This window comes from Leptidea sinapis, chromosome 8, assembly GCF_905404315.1.
Source record: "Leptidea sinapis chromosome 8, ilLepSina1.1, whole genome shotgun sequence".
In the NCBI taxonomy this organism is placed as follows: domain Eukaryota; kingdom Metazoa; phylum Arthropoda; class Insecta; order Lepidoptera; family Pieridae; genus Leptidea; species Leptidea sinapis.
In genome coordinates, this window is record NC_066272.1 from 14,880,096 (window position 1) to 14,895,948 (window position 15,853).

Sequence of the window (15,853 nt, forward strand, 5' to 3'; positions counted from 1 at the left end):
TTTGAAGTCGGTTGTTTTTTTGTTAAAAATGTTTTTATATTTTGATTTTTAGTGAATTTGAAGTACACTAACTAACAATTTGTCTAAATATGTGTAGATATACTAAATTTTTCAATGCAGAAATGAACGTAAGTGCTTTGAAATTTGATTACATACATTAAGAAATTCAGCCACAGATCGCAACCTTGCTGTAAGTCGTTAAGGAGTCCCATTGATCATCATATTCGACTACGACAATTACTTGATGATAACTATTTTATGGAAGATGACTTAAATATCCGGATACCATAAAAAAGGTTTGGCCGAGAATCGCTCATTAATTTGCTCCTAAAAATTGAAGAGTTCCGTTACTTTGTTATGGATTCCGTAATCAGAACCTAACCAAACTCTCACCAAACTATCTTTGAAGTATATCCTTTACAATAAAAAAATTATATAATATATCATCCACTTTGCTATACGTATGTATAGCAAATTTAAGACTTTTATGGTTTTCTCTTGGAAGCCATTGTCAGATCTGGACAAATTACAGTGGGACCACACGGGAAGTACCAGCTTTCAAATATAAAAAGAATTATCAAAATCGGTTCACCCAGTCGAAAGTTATGAGGTAACAAAAATAAAAAAAATACCGACGAATTGAGAATCTCCTTATTTGAAGTCGGTTTAAAACCATCCGACGTATCATACACTATAAAAAATCTTTTTTTAGAACTGCTAGTTATTTCAATTTACAGAAAAACGGTTATAACTAGAGTGAATTGTCCATATTCAGAGTCAATTTAGGCTTTAAAGAATAAATGCGGTAGAAGATGCAGAGAGAACCCACATCTCTAAGCAATGCTAGAGAATCAAGCCGATCTGAGATGACTTGATCGTCGATGATTCGAGCCGCTCCTCGTTGTATGCGGTCAAATGGAAGAAGCTGGTACTGGGGAGCACCCGCCCAGAGGTGAGCACTCCATGTGAGAATTTGCGCCTTATAAAGTTGCAGGCGGTGGATTTTTGTGTAGTACTGTCTCGTCTTACTGAGTGCACCAAACTTTTTTGAGGCCAGTTTGGCCTTCTCTTCCAATTGACCACGGAACTGAACGTCGCTCGATATATCGACGCCAAGTATGCCAATACAAGTATGCCAAGGTAGGTTCAGACCGAAACACGGTAATGCTTTCACATTACTGCTTCACGGCAGAAATAGGCGCCGTAGGTATACCCATAACCTAGCCGGCATCCTATGCAAAGAAACCCCCCATTGTAATGAATAAATGTCTTTTGATACGATTTGATAATTTTTAAGTCGTAAGTTCTAAATATTAATTTTTGATCTACACTTCACTTTCAAACGAAAAGTCAACGACATAAATTATTACAAAGTAGACAAATCGATAATATCGACGAGGACTTTTGTCACCATTCTTATAGCAGCGTTCAATTACTTTGTGCCTATTCAATAAAATTGCTCTTTGAATATTAATTGCAATTAGCGTTTCAATTAATTGGATTTAATCATCCAAAGCGATCGACAATTATTATATCGCTGCGACACTCGAGATGATCTGTTTAACTAGAAAATTGTTAGCTATTGTTAGATCAAAGTAACTAGCTTCACTGAAGACATCGACGAAGCATCAACCAATTAAATCGGGATGGATTTTCTTTTTAGGGTTCCGTAGCCAAATGGCAAAAAACTGAACCCTTATAGATTCGTCATATCTGTCTGTCTGTCCGCCCGTATGTCACAGCCACTTTTTTCCAAAACTATAAGAATTATACTGTTGAAACTTGGTAAATAGATGTATGCTGTGAGCCGCATTAACATTTTCACAAAAGATAGAAAAAAAAAACAATAAATTTTGGGGGTATACTTAGAACTGACATTTAATTTTTTTTTTTATGAAACCTGTGTGGTATCTATGGAGAGGTCTTCAAAACTGATATTGAGGTTTCTAATATATTTTTATCCCCGAATTTTTTATCAAACCTGTGTGGTATCTATGGAGAGATTTTCAAAAATTATATTGAGGTTTCTAATATACATTTTTTTGTTTGCCTGAGAGACACATCCAAAGTGGTAAAATGTGTGTCGCCCATTGTAAGTTCTAAAATAAGAGAATGATAAAACTAAAAAATATATATGATGTACTAATTACCACGCATAGTATCCATGGTTTGAACGAGATCTAGTAAGTAGTTTTTTTTAATACGTATAAATAATGAGAGCTCATTTGCACTGTAGGATTTTCAGCAAAGATTTTTTGCCTTTTCCATTTAAATAACATAATATTATTTTCCTTTCTATATAACTTTTATATTATGTTACTTGCTGCTACGGAACCCTTTATGGGTCAGTCCGACTCGCATTTGCCCGCATTTTAAAAAAAGGGTCCGATAACATAATATCAGTTGATCTGTACACTCGTTTGTCATACTCTTCAATAAAAAAAAGTTAGATTCTTGAAAAGCATAAATATCTTAAGTGTTGAACCCGCTATGTCTTATTCATAAACGCAGTGTAAAGTTAATCTAAATTTAGAACTTTTTGTCTTGATCTTACCTTTGTCACTACAGAATTACATGACAGGTAGAATTAATTTTAAACTTGGAGTAACATTACACTGTGTTTATTCATTAGACGGTATAAGTTTTGTTAGTTAGCATAATGATCAAAAATATTTAACGAATTCATAGATGAGGGTGTGTTCCCTGACCCTATCAATTACAGAAAAGTTATACTTTTGTTTAAATCGTGGAGTTCTTTCGACCCTGCTAATTTCAGGCCTATTTCAGTGCTGATTGTTTTTAATAAAAATTTTGAAAAACTTTTGCTTCAGCAGCTACAAATGCATTTTTGTAAATTATTGAACAAAATCAATTTGGTTTCACTAGGGGCTTATCAACAATTAAATTAATGGGGGTACTAGACTCATTGAGCACATCATTGTCGACTGGGAAGAGTCACAGGATGCATTGGGCATTTTATGTGATTTGACCAAAGTATTTGATTGCGTCCACCACGAAACTTTACTCCTAAAATTAAAGCATTATGGAGTAAAAAATAGAGCACTAAATCTGTTAATATTATATTTAAACGAAAGAGTTCAGATAGTCAATTCAAATGACAAACAGACTTTGGGTAAACCTGTAGGAATAGGTGTTCTGCAGGGTTTTATTCTCGGTCTTTTCTTGTTTCTTCTATCTATTAACGATCTACCGTTTGTGATAGCCATGAGATTGATTGTTTGCTGATGATACTTCACTTATTTTTAAAATGAAGCGACGTGCAGATATTGATGACGAGGTAAACAATGAACTTTCGAAGATAGTGCGCTGGTTTGATACAAATAAGCTACACTTAAACAGTAAAAAAAAGTGTTTACGATTCATTACACCAAACACAACGGAGGTACAAACTAACGTACTTATAAATGACCAGAGATTGGAACTTGTGGACACTACGGTCTTCTTGGGTATCACGTTAGATAAAAATCTTCAGTACACCGTTCCACATATTTCCCAACTAGCAGATACACTCAGCTCTGCGGCATATGCCGTTGGAAAGATTAGAGAGTACACGAATGTTGCGACTGCTATTTTCACAGCATAATGACGTACGATATTTTACTGTGGGGTCATGCTGCTGACATTGATATAGTGTTTACTCTGCAAAAGAGAGCTGTTCTTGCTATATATCAGCTTGGTTATAGGCAGTCTCTCAAAGAAAATGTACAGAAATAAATATTATGACTGTTCATTGTACATTTATGATTTAATATACGTTCACAAAAATCATCTTTTTCCTCTAATAGTGATTTTCATAATTATAACACTAGAAATAAGGGATTGCTTGTAACTAATTTTAGTAAGCTTCATAAGATACATAATAGCTTTAAGGGTAAATGTATACACTTTTATAATAAAGTCCCAGCCACTGTTCAGACGTTATCTATAAATAAATTTTAATATTTTATTAAAAAATAAAAAATGGCTCTGTCACAAATCCTAATACTCCACAGCTAGATATTAAGTGATCGGACAGTCTGGGACTAGATGATGATTATTTTATAACAATAGCAATGATAGTAAAATATTGTATATTTTTATTAAAAAGAGCGCAAAAAAGAATGCTGAGAGAGTTTCTTGCCCCGCTTCTTCTCTCTCAGAGCGCCATTTGTTTTCGAAGCGGTAGCAGTATCTAGTAGGTATATTAGAAATGACATCAAAAAGAATTCTAAAGGAATCAATTTAGAGAAAATAAATGCCTTTTATGCCTTTTATTATAAATTAAGTAAGCTACTTACTGTAATTATTTAACTTACTTAATATTATAAATTTCATAGTGTACGTGTAGAGCACCTAAATACTGTATTGGAAATTATAGCTTTTCTTTATTTTAAAACACAGCCTTAACAAGAAGCTAATTGGTTTTCCCGTATGAATTATTAACTACTTAAGACTTCGTAAATGATAAACGACCCAAATGTCACGGTAGTAATTTGTCAGACAGTAATACTATTAAGGTTCTGTTTCATAATGTACAAGTAAAGTTGCCAATAGGCTACTTGCGACTCACCTATCGAATAGATACATTGCTTTTCATTCATTAGATAGAGTGAAAATTTAAAAAAATAATATGTGTATAAGACACATTATTATTATGAATTTTAGCAATACTTACGATTTCCATACCTACACGCGGTGTGAGACAGGCCTGCCTTGGAGCTTTTTCATGACAATTCCAATGAGCACAAACTATGAAGTTTTATTAAGTAGTTACCTACACTTACCTTCTTGCCCAGATCAGCTCGATGGTAGTATTTTCATTAGGATCCTTTAAATGTGAGTAGATAGTTTTATTAGTCGCTTAACGATCTTATCTCTAAACAATGAAAAAGTTTATTAAATCGGTCAGTTATTTACGAAGTTATGAGCTAACAAACATAACAACTCCTCCATAAATAAAATTATTGCCTTATACTCAGTTAAGTCAAGTTAGTAAGTCTTTTTTGTACGATATGCCTGAGGTTAAGATCCATAGAGATACTTGGCTTTGCTCAGACTTTACTTATGTTTAACTTAGCTGAGTGTAATAAAATGCGAACTTGACTTTTGCATTGGGTTGTTTTTAGCTTAAGTTCAGCATAATTTCGGCTCTCGACTATAAAAACGAAATAAAAGATTATGCTAAGCTTACACTCAGCTAAGTGTTACGTACGTAAAGTCTGAGCAAAGTTTAAGCACGCTCTATAGATATGACATGCCCTAAAACAAGATCCTAGAAAATTAACAAGAACTTACGAATTTTTAAGGAATTGTTAGATAACGCTTAAATGAGAAGGTTACTATAGCATACCTAAATGTCTTTCTTAATTCTTGATACCACTTAATATTGGGAATTAATAAATTCATAATATATAATAGATTTATCTCAAACATGCATGGAAATATTGTCATTATTTTTGAAAAAAGAACATGCGAAGTATCGAATTTCCGGGCAAAGAAAATCAAATCCATTGCAGGAGCGTTTTTTGAATTAAGAACATTAAAACGCTCCTGCAATATTGTATGAAACAGCGTGCTGGGAAAATTAAAGATCAGATCTCTTTTGTCATTCTTGGCATACAATAGTCTCTTTGCTTGGTACAAATTGCGTTTACGTGGCCATAAATGCGTTTGCCTGTCGGCACAGATGATAAAAAAAATGGGCGGCAAAGCTGAAAATTCGTCTTGATTAATTGTTATTTACATACCTACTTAATAAATATATATTTAATAATATTTAAAATGAGTTCCAATGGTTCAGAGAGTAAAATGGAGATTGATTGTACTCTGGTGGAGTGGATTTAAGATCAGAGCCCAAATTGGCAATGGAATGCTTCCAGCGAAGTCAGAGGTAAATTAAATTTAATTTATAATATAAAAAGTGTGTTTTATTTCTCTGCATTCTTTTGAGAAAAGCACTATATATGCCTCGGCGGGAAATGGCAATTATCTGTCTGTCTCGTATTTAGTGAAGTCCTCGCCTACGGCTCGGCCTTCAAACTCATACTCGACCTGCAATTGCCTATTTCCCGGCCTTTGCAATAATGTACTATTATTGTAACCAAATTTTATAAAAAAAAAGGAAGCCGAATTGAGTAGTTTTTCACGTTTAATGTGATTTAAAATCCAATTATGAATAAAAATATTTAATTTTAAATTTGAACTTGAATTAGATGTGTAAGAATAATAAATTTCACAGTTTAACCCAACCTACATAGACAAATCGATGTAATTAAATATTTTGGGAACGTATTTACAAAACCAAATTAACATTACACAGATCTTCCTTAATATATGTTAACATTTAAATGTCAGACCTTAAATTCACGAAATGTCTCTGGAAATGAAAATGTTTTCGCAAATTACATCCTTAGCGTGTCAGAGGAATGCTTCATTAGATCTGCTTCTACTTAAGGGGCGAGTTCATTTTACGCAACATTTTAAATGTACATAGTACATAAAGATAGGTTGATGAAAAAATTCTGATGAAAGAAGCGAGCTTTGAGAGTTTTATCAAATGTTGTCACAACAGAAGATTCACGGTACTGTGGGGAGTTTCGACAGTAATGTTTGCCTTTTCACACAATTGCCTTTGGAAGGCATTTGAATTGTCATTTAAATTGTGTGATAGGTTCGACACTGTTCGAAATAACTTTATACTACCGGCTCATTAAGTGTGCACATAATTATAGTCTTACCACATAGTAGGGATGAATACTTACATAGTTTCAGCTTACGTTTTTCTTCAGCTGATGGGCATCGTCAGGTATTTTATTATATAGTTTCAAGTATTATTGATATCAAAAACTTAGTGTTTGTGTGAATGTAAAAATTTTGAATATTTGCCGTATGAAAATCTATTTTTGTGTATTATCGTTATAGAACACAGCCCACAAAATGTAGTTTGGAAAACATTAAATGGCATTAGGTTTTTGTTTGTTACGATGTTAGGAAAGTATGGCCATTTACCAGTTATATAGATAAATAGCTTCCTTTATAAACAATAGACTTGTAAGAAATACAACTACCATTCACCATAGGAAGTGACAATGTCATAGAATATTGCAACAACACTTGGTAAATAAACATTGTAAAGCTACATCAGTTCGTAAAGGTGCTTTGACATGGGGAGAAGGACTGATAAGAAACTCTCAACCAATAAAGGATAATAAACAAATGCCACAGTGTTGAGCATCGTGGGAAGAACCTATAAATATTGTTCAGTGTCTTTTATTGTGAAATTTCTCTAAAATGTTTTTTGTAAATCTGTTACTTTAGAAATTAAAGTGCACAAGTGATAAAGGCTGGGGGAACGGTTGGGGAATAGGGGACGGTGGCAGGAATAGATATGACACTTCAATCCATTTAATAGTCAACTCTTCCACAAGACACACAGGCAAGGTTGATATTTATAACGAGTCCCTGTATAGTATAACAGCTGGTCTCTTGGCCTCGATTGTTCGATACAGTTTAGTTGATTTGATAGCCAAACGGGATTTTTACTCTTTGGTCGATTATGGCCTGTCCTCTTAAATATTTAACATTTCTTTATGTTTGCGTATGTCAGCTGATTACACTGATACTGATACACTATACCTGAAGTCTTCATTCTTTAAAAAAAAATAAGCTTTGTGAGACTTCTTGATAAGACCCCCATACATATTAAAACCGTAAGAATCACGTTATGAAAGTCGGAAAACTTTCAATTGTAAAAATTTTTCATCGGTGAAATTTTTTTCGCCATGTTCGGTCGGCAGGCGACCTTCTGGTATACCTGACACATGGGCAGTGGCTATCAAAAGCAAGGGAGATGGCCTGGCAGTTAGTCTGGATACAATCAAGGCCTTTGATCGGGTATGGCCCAAGGCACCTCTCTCAGAAGTTCCATCATTTGGGCTTCCCGAGTGTTTGTACAACTAGACCAGCAGCTTCCTCACTGGGTGCAGCATACAGGTGAGACGGTTATTGCTCAAACCCGAAGCCCGTGAATGCTGGAGTTCCACAAAACTGTGTGCTTTTCATTTGTTATGCAAATCGATGATAATATGTTGTACGTCACCAGCATGCATTGCTTTGCGGATGGATGGTGTACTTACTGGTGATGCCCCAAGAAACTTATTTCTTCCTTCGCGTGCTCTCTTGAGAAGGTCGCAGGATGGAGTTAAATGTACCTTGTCCAATTTAACTTCCAGAAGACTCAACTATGCGCGTTTACCACAGAAAAAAATCATTTGCCGTACCGCTCTTCGACAGCATTCAAGATCTTTGACCTTTCAGGAGCAATGTCATATTAATTTATCGTTTAAATTCAAAACCAAAACGATAAGTCTACCAAGAACCTAATAAAATCATGAAGAAAACATTTCTTACAATATTTCGAAGGCTTATTATTAATGGTTTTCGTTTGTTCATTAATAACCCGTGTAAGCCACGTGCTACCCGTGATGTATGTTAGCTGCTTTAAAAATAGCACAAAAGGTTAATAAATGCTTTAGAATAGATGATTGATATACCGTCTTTATAAGTCTATTTTACACAAGAGTACCTATAAATAATGTATGATATAGTTATAATAATAATATAAGCCTTTATTCACACAAGTTATACAAAGTGCTTTACTTAACCTAGAATATTTATATTTAAAATGAAATCTAAACTCCCTCAACAACCTTGTCTGTTTGCCTATTGTTGGCAAAGACCTCCTCCAATTTCCTCCATAAATTTCTATGCCCCGCAGTTCTAGTCCATGTGCCACCTGCTACAGTTCTTATTTGGTCCACCGATCTTTGGAAAGGTCTACCCCTTTTCCTTTTCGTGTGACCTGTGTATCAATCCATTAATGTTTTAGTCCATTTTGCCTGTCCTCTGATTGTATGCCCTGCTCACTTCCATTTAAGTTTCTAAATGGTTATAGATACGTCTTTGGCTCCTGTGTGTTTTTTTATGGTTGATATTTTTCATCTATCTTAAAGTATCTTCCCCATCATGCTTCTATTTATTGCATTCTGACACGGTTGAATTTTTTTTATTTGTGCTTTTGCTAGGGACCAAGTTTGGCAGCCATATGTCAATACAGGCAGAATACTGGTGTTGAAGACTTTTCTTTTGATGACCATACAAGTTTGTTTATTTTTGAATATATCTTCCAAACTCTAGAATGTTTTCCATGCACTTCCAATACGTGATAATGAGATAGTTACGGCTAAATAAATATTAAGATGATATAAATGTCTGAAACGAAATAACATAAGTACCTAACCTCAAATAATTTGAACTAGAATAAAACCAATACTTTCAAAACATAGTAAACTTACAGTATATAGATACAGTATATAGATGATATGATTTCTCTTTTCAAAATAATCCGAGAAATGGGCATCAAATTTTCTCATGATTGATTGTTTGTGCAGTGAATCGAGCAAAGCAGGAATTAATATTGGAGAGAATTCAACAAATAAGTACGAATACAAATTTTGGCTTTAAGTGATCACCGACTATTAATGAGAACCCCACATTTTTTTTATTTTTGGCTCCACAACAAATTAGTTAGTTTAGAGTGGCATGCGATCCCTCAGCCGGCTAACTACACAATAAAATGCTTAAGAATTTTAATTAACCGTTATCTTTGTTTGTTTCAGATGCAGCAGTCCATGCTTCCACTATTATTACTTACAATAGCGGCTCTGTCTTCAACAAATGAACTTCCTCTGATAGAAGATCAAGACCTAGATGATCTTATAAGTGACCAAATCAAAAACACTTTAAACAACAGGCTACCAGATAAAAACAAACAAAGAGATATCCTTCTTAGTAAAATTTATAGAAAATTGAATTTAAAACCTATACTTTCAAATGGCTATGGAGTTCACAGCAGTGGTGATGATATTTTTAATGAACAATTAAGTAAAGAATATATAGCTGATGATGATGGTATCAAAAATGATCAAGGGCGCGAATATCCAACGTTACTCGATGGTTTTGGAGTAGGACTTGAAACAAATCCTACTTCAATAACTAAACTGATTCATATACCACAAAAGGTTGATATAAACGATGAGGATAAGCTGATTGAACTGCTTCTTAATAGTAATGATGAGATTGTTACTATCAGCCCACTTTTAATACTTAAGATTCGATTATCATATTTGAACAATGACTTAAGAATGCCTGGTCAAGGCAATAACGGACAGACGAATGAGATTTCAACTGATTCAGAGTCTGGAAGATTGTATAACAAAATACTTGAAAGTGGCAACAATGTTGTTGATGGTGATAATCAGTCTCTTTGTAAGTAAATAAATAGATTAATAATTGTAGAATGGAATTTAAGGAAACATGTAAGTATTACATTCTAACCATTAAAACTCTAGCATTTGCTCTGTGCTTCCCCGGGCGCAAAAAGAATACGATAGTCCCAGGCCCAAGGGTGTCGTAAGAGGCGACTACCGACTTTATGATAGTGGGGGAGTCACGCTGCCGTCTTATGCGTCAGCATAATCGGGCCAGACTCGTCCGGGTTACTTACCACACTCGCACAGAATACCGGCGTGAAATAGCGGCCTAGTGCCGCTATGTTTCGCATAGGTTAGTGTTGAGGACTGGAGGCCATCCCATGTGGATAGCCACATGCCGTCCTTATTAGATCTTCTGCTGACGACACATCCCGATAGTTACCAGGTCTCTGTCGATGCCCCTCTCGGAACGTCCGACCATTGCCTGGTCATGAGTGGATTGCCTATCCGACGCCAACGTCGCAGACCACCAGCGACCCGCCTCGTTTGGCACTACAAGTCTACCGATCGGTGGCAGATCACATCCCTGGTTTGATGCGTCAGTTAAAGCAGCATCTGATTGCAAAAAACAGACGTATCAAACTTTGGTTGCGGTGCTGGGATCAAAGAATCTAAACTGCAAATTTTTTAAGCGGCAAATCACCCGTGCTAAATCGAAGGACGTCGTCAAAATCGGCAAGCATTTTTCAGTTACCCGACCGGAACACGCAAGTTCTGGTCGTTGTCGAAGGCTGCTCTTGGTAACTTCATCTCCTGTGCACTCTTTTTGCCTCCAACTTGACTCTTGACGACAATGGAAAAACACCGCCGACCATCCCGCGGTGTCAGAGCTCGATGCCTGAAGACAGAAAACTGTTCGGTGAGCTCTGTTTTCGTTGGACGTCAGGAAGTCGAGCGGGCTGCATGGCATTTCTACAATCGTGCTTAGAACGTGTACCCCTGACTTGCCACTGGTGCTAACGCGTTTATTCCGGCACTCTTATTTAAAAGGCGTAGTCCCTGACTCATGGAAGTCAGCCCTTGTCCATCCGATCCAAAAAAAGGAGATAGTTCGTATCCGGCAAACTACAGGCTTATTGCTATTATCTCCCTGCTCTCCAAAATCATGGAGAGCATAATTAACCGCCAGCTCTTGGTATACCTTGAGGGTCACCAGTACGGCTTTCGCCATGGTCGGTCGACTGGCGATCTTCTGGTATACCTAACACATAGATGGGCGGCGGCTATTGAAAGCAAGGGGGAAGGCCTGGCAGTTAGCCTGGATATAGCAAAGGCCAAAACTTCCATCATTTGGGCTTCCCGAGAGCTTATGCAAGTGAACCACCAGCTTCCTCACTGGGTAAGGTACAGGTCGTTGTCTACGGTTATTGCTCCAATCCCAAGCCCTTGAACGCTGGAGTGCCCCAAGGCTGTGCTATCTCCCACGCGGTTTCTTCTGCATATCAATGATATGTTGGACACCTCCAACATACATTGCTATGCAGACGACAGCACTGGTGATGCCGTATACACGGGCCATCCCGGTCTCTCTCGGGAAATCGTTGACCAGTGCCGGGAGAAACTTGTGTCTTCTATCGAGTCCTCTCTCGAGAAGGTCGCGGAATGGGGTAAATTGAACCTTTGTCCAATTTAACCCCCAGAAAACTCAAGTATGTGCGTTTACCACTAAAAACACCCCATTTGTCGTATCACCGCTCTTCAACAAAACTTCCCTTAAAGCCTCACCTTGTATCGGAAGACTGGGTCTCGAAATCTCTAGCGATTGCCAATTCTGTGGCCATCTGGAGGGCAAAGCCAAATTGGCTTCGAAGAAGCTGGGCGTCATTAATAGAGCACGGCAATACTTCAAGCCGGCCCACATTCTAGCGCTCTACAAACTCTACGGCCACACATGGAGTATTGCTGTCATCTCTGGTCTGGTGCCCCCAGTATCAGCTCGATCCATTTGACCGCGTGCAACGCAGAGCAGCTGGACTTGTCGGGGACCCAGTGCTCTGTGAACGGCTGAATCACTTGGCGTTTCGTAGAGACGTCGCGTCATTGTGTGTCTTCTACCGCATTTATCACGGGGAGTGTTCCGACGAGCTGTTTAACTTGATTCCGGCCGCCGAATTCCACCTCCGCACGACACGCCATAAGTTGGGATATCATCCCCACCATCTGGATGTGTGGCGGTCCTCCACAGTGCGATTTTCAAGGAGCTTTCTTCCTCGTACTACAAAGCTGTGGAATGAGCTTCCTTGTGCGGTGTTTACGACATGGGTACCTTCAAAAAAAGCGCGTACACCTTCCTTAAAGGCCGGCAACGCTCTTGTGATTCCTCTGGTGTTGCAAGTGAATGTGGGCGGCGGTGATCACTTAACTGCAGGTGACCCGTACGCTCGTTTGCCCTCCTATTCCATAAAAAAAACTAGTGTGGCTTAGTAGTTAATCACACAGGGTAATCTGCAACTTTGAAATTGTTATTCATTTCATCATGGATGATGAAGAACGATTAGACTAACGTTCTGGAGAACGTATGGTAAATTGAATTAAAATCTACTCAGCAATTCGCTATTCTGCAATAGTAAACACACACGTCTTGACCTCATTCATCATCGTTCGTGGCATCGAACCTTAGAAAAGGTGGACGTAAAAGTTGTTTAATATATACTTTATAATGTCGGGGTGTTTCGAATAGCTATTTTGATATTTTCGCAGCCAATTTCCAACATTTTAATTCGAATTTTTTCACGGTTCTCACAATCTAAATTTGTTGCATTTTTTTCCACTTCTCAGGCGAGGAAAACTTTAACCAAGTACAACAAGACATTATGAAATGAATTTCCTTTCGTATTGCTCGACATGGCATGGGAACCTTCAATAAAATTAACCTTATCCTCTATTAAGAAGTCAGCCAAGCACATTGCACCTTAACAAGACATTGATTGGAACGTATCAGACAACAATTGTAGACATGGCAAATGTACGTGCCATCAACATTCATTACGACATTTATTATTGTTGATTTGTATGATGCGATGGTGTTGGTCGGTGAAGAGGTGGTATAGTAGGTGTAGGCGACTATTCCTGGTACGTTTATGCTGTTTTTATGAGGGTTAAGTTACGAGACGGGCAATAAAGTTCACATGGTAATTAATATGGCCTGGCCATTAAGATGCGGTACAGTATTCTCGAAAAAACAAAAATCCTAAGTGACATCGCAATTGCATTGCACTTTTAGAGATAAGATGCCAAAATGAACTATTGAGAAAATTGAATCGTCATGATTAACAAGTAAGTCGAAATTAGCTTGAACACACATTTCCTAAGTAACTGTTATCATTTTACAAACCACCAAATGTCATACAATCTTTTTCGTGCAAATATAAACCTAACAGTTTATCTGAATGTAAAAACTAACAACAAAGTGGGTCATAAATCTATTTTGTCGATGGTTAAGTTAAGTTACGAATAAGCTTCCTGCGCCTTATCTATTAAATAAATACATAGATTATGTTTCACAATGTATAAATAGGGTTAACAAGCATATAAAGCGCTTGTTAAATTATACAATGAATCTAGCAGCTCAAAGCATATTTATGTGCCAGATAATATGGTATGACATAAGAAAGCTAAGAAAGACTCATGACATATTTGTATATATTATTATTCCAAATTTTGTAAAAATAAAGTGCAAAACAATTACTATAAATATACTAAATAATTGTAGAAGACATTTAGAGTTATACCAATAAATTAAAATACTTTGTAAAAACTATAAAACACGCTTTGGTTGAAAAGATAATTGGTGAAATTTAAAATTAACATCAATTCCTGCCTTATTGATGATAGATGAAAAAATTATATAAATTAACTAAAATATTTATTTCATGTATTATCATCGGTCCTCGGTAGATCTAATCGAACTTTGAACGAAATCTGACCATTTAAATTGGTTCAAAATCGCGAAATGAGTCGGTTACAAACAAACATACATACAGGTGAAGCTAATAAAAAGCGTGTAAAAAATTGCAATATGGATATGAAATAAAAATTTATAGTAAAAGCTATTAATTCTTACGTTTCATTTTCGATATTAGATACAGTTTTTTTAATATTTCCGTTTTGTTTAACGGAACTGTCCGCGCCGGGCGATGTCAAATTGTGATGTTTCCAAATGTTTGTAAAAAATTTCCTTGCACTAAAAAAATTTAACAATTCCTAACATTTGTTAGCAATAATTAGTGTTTGAACATTTTTCATAACAGCAATGTGGGAGCACCATTAGTTGACCTAGAAAACTATTTTATCCTCCCATTCCACTGTTCTCATTGTCTATGGTTATATTTTAACCCTTTCACTCAGTGCTCACTTTGACCTTCCATAAATAAAAACACTTGAACTTTTCGCAGACTTACCTACGGAGACAAGTAAGAAGTTAGTGAAGAAGAGAATATTCTCGCTATGGAGTAGAATACAAGGACTCCACAGAGGACATGAGCTGCATCATCGACGTCACCTTCATGCATTTTACGGCATCCCTGATGATGGCGGTGGTGGTAGTTCCAAAAGTGGGACCCTGACGGCAGAAACTCGAGCTACATTCATCCGACCTCCGGGATCACCATTAAGATGGGGTTAAAATCTGCAAACGAATTCATCATCTTTATTTTGATGTTGTTAAAAGAATTATTTATGAGCAGATACTGGCATTATAATATAAACGGAATCAAATCTGAAATAATTTATTCCAAACGTCCTTCATAAATTCATATTGCTGTTGACAGTTGAAGTATGTGTAAATTCTGTGATGTGATTTATGATGACATTGACATTTGTGATGTAGTCAATTAGTCATTTTTCGTTTAACAAATTAAATTGCACATTTCTTCAATCCTGTTTTACAAACATTATGTAAATTTGCAATTCTTCAGCAATAATAATATATTGTATTAACTAGGCTATTTCAGTCCTTAATTTGTCATGTCAAACTTACACAATGCTAACAACGAGTATCTGCTATCTGCCATGTAATTTAACCGTACTCAAAGTAGGCGTCGAAACGACGCTGAATAATACAATAATTATATGACCAAATATTATGATATTATATTATAAATATTCTAATATCTATTGCGAACTATTTATCTTCACTAGAAATTATACAAGATATTTTTTCAAACGTGTAACAGTTTACCCAGTCTAAATATTTATTACTCATATCTTGTATACAATGTTTAAAAAGAAATGCTTGTATGTTTAGATAATTTTATAATTGTTCGGCTGGAACAACGTATTAGGGCTTACAATAATATAATATATACCTAGATGTAGGTACTTACTTAGCCAACCGATCATAAAAACTATATCATAAGAGTAGATATTTAATATTTAAAATATTATATACTTAGTCAATCTTATATAAACCACTATTACATTATAATAATATCGTATACTTATATCGACAAATTATTATTGTACATAAATTAAAGCGCATGATACAGTATTTTTTGTAGTTTTATTTTCCTTACACGCCATCT

At 36.0% G+C, this 15,853-nt stretch overlaps 1 long non-coding RNA gene across 1 annotated transcript in view; it reads left to right on the forward strand.

Moving 5' to 3' along the window:
• LOC126965765 (uncharacterized) overlaps window positions 1–15,819 on the forward strand; it is a 76,612-nt gene extending 60,793 nt beyond the window's left edge. The window contains exons 2-3 of the long non-coding RNA XR_007729584.1: window positions 9,678–10,326; window positions 14,726–15,819. This is a non-coding gene — a long non-coding RNA (uncharacterized LOC126965765). The remainder of the gene's footprint in view (window positions 1–9,677; window positions 10,327–14,725) is intronic.
• Window positions 15,820–15,853: the final 34 nt, after the last annotated feature.